The following is a 2156-nucleotide window of genomic DNA, read 5'->3' on the forward strand; positions in this document are numbered from 1 at the left end:
ATGGTGGCTTAAATAAAATAGAAACTTCTTTCTCTCTCTAATAGTGTAGAAATGAGTGGTCCAGGTTGGCTGAGTCACTCTGCTACACAGGCCTCTCAGGGAAGCCAGGCCAAAGCTGGATTCTGACCTGGGTTTCAGCCCACAGGAAGACCAAGAAGAGGACAGTAGAGGACAAGCAATCCTCCAAGAAAGTGACATGGAAGCTGCAATGGCACATCCACCTATATCCCATGGGCTCCAGCAAGCTGCAAAGGAGGCTGAGAAATATAATTTCTAGACATATAATTTCTAGACAGTCATATGTCTAGATAAAACTGAATGTCTATGCAAAACAATTTGAGAGGAGAGAGAAAGTAATTATGACTGGGGCAATGTAATGCAGATTTTAAGTTACAGTAATCATAACATGACTTTCCAATAATTGGGTTGGTTTTCTTTTTCTATATGATTGGGTTGACTAGTATGGTTACAGGTTTAGCAATTTTTTGAAGTCTACAGCAAGCACCACTTTAAGGGACAGCTTGAATAGAGTCTCCTAGAGCACATCCTTTCCTCCTACTGCAGATATAACTTTTTTATTTCTCTTCTTTTTTTATAAATCATTATTGTTTTATTTTAAGAATCTATATGCCTGTCTTCTTTCCTAAAGCTCTTATTCACATAGAAAAGGATACTGTCTTATATACCTTAATATCTCAGGGCCTAGCAATGAGTTTGCATATTTTAGAAGGTTAATATTAAATAAATGAATGAATAAACTGAGATATATAACATAAATATATTTGTACATACATGTATAATTTTATATACTATATATAAACATACAATTTATGTATTTATTATATTTATACATTATATAAATTTACATATAAATTTATGTTATCTACAATTTATGTATTTATTATATTTATACATTATATAAATTTACATATAAATTTATGTTATTTATTATATATAAATATATAATATATAAATAAATATATTTTATATATTAAAAATACATACATATGGCTACAGCCATGCTACCCTGAACAAGCCCTATCCCGTCTGATCTCGGAAGCTAAGCAGGGTCAAGCCTGGTTAGTACTTGGAAGGGAGACCACCTAGGAAGACCAGGTGCTATAGGAGTAAAAAATAAATTAAAAAAAATAAGGGATTGTAAGCTGATAAGGTCCTTGCAATCTGTGAGGTCAACTAAGCGTTGCCTCACCTAAAAAAAAAATGATAAATTAAATAAAAATAAAAATAAAAATACATATATATTCCTTAAATGGTGGTTGAGTTGACTCAATTATTGAGTATGTTTTATGGAGTGTTGTTACATAACAATAAGTGTTGAAAGAAGAATGAATGGCTCCTTATGTATATTTTAAATATATTCAAATACATTTATTCTCATATTGAGTATATTCTTGATTCCCTAGGTATGTAAAAGCATTTAATTATTTACACAAAAAATGGTGATGCTTGGACAACTTCAAGGTGAAGATATGTAGTTCTTTATGATATGAAAGGTTTTAATAAAAAAAACACTTTTCCTTCTCTTAAATACCTGCTGTATTTGTCCTCATTTTCGGCTTTGTCTTTGAAAAGTTTGTGATTCAAGTAAAATTTACAGGAAATTTCTTACCTTCCTAAAGCAATTTATGAGAACTTAAGAGGTTTTCTCTGCTCCCAACAAATGAGCTTATCTGTTGATTTATCTGTTGATTTTATTTTCCTAAAATCTCAATCTCTATTTGAAAAAATAACAACTTTGCCTGATTTTAAATTTCATTTCCCTGGCAGGCTGTCTTACTTGTTCTTTACTTTCATTTTTTTGAAATGGTATTTTTCTCTAACTCTTCCTCCCGCTCAGTTACGACTGGTTTGAGCTTCTTTGTCTCAAATTTCTGCCTTTGTTTTTCCAGCTATACTGTTGTGAAATATCTTCGAAATGTTTGGACCTCAAACTAAATGAGTTTCAGGATAAGTTTTTATATTTATTCCTCACCCTGTTGTGTATTATCATTTATAGATCTAAGGAATCTGATATATTACAATTTGTTTATAATAACCTGTATATTTAACAGAAATTACTAAGTGTACTTGAATGTCCTTAATAGTTTTAAAGAAGACATACAGAACACATAAAATCTATTGGCTATAAATATGGC

General features: G+C 30.8%; 1 pseudogene; it reads left to right on the plus strand.

Annotated features, from left to right (window-relative positions):
• The first annotated feature begins 1009 nt into the window (after positions 1 to 1009).
• Positions 1010 to 1128, plus strand: LOC118612226 (annotated as a pseudogene).
• Positions 1129 to 2156: the final 1028 nt, after the last annotated feature.

This window comes from Rousettus aegyptiacus, unplaced genomic scaffold (genome assembly GCF_014176215.1).
Source record: "Rousettus aegyptiacus isolate mRouAeg1 unplaced genomic scaffold, mRouAeg1.p scaffold_m13_p_15, whole genome shotgun sequence".
NCBI classification, from domain to species: domain Eukaryota; kingdom Metazoa; phylum Chordata; class Mammalia; order Chiroptera; family Pteropodidae; genus Rousettus; species Rousettus aegyptiacus.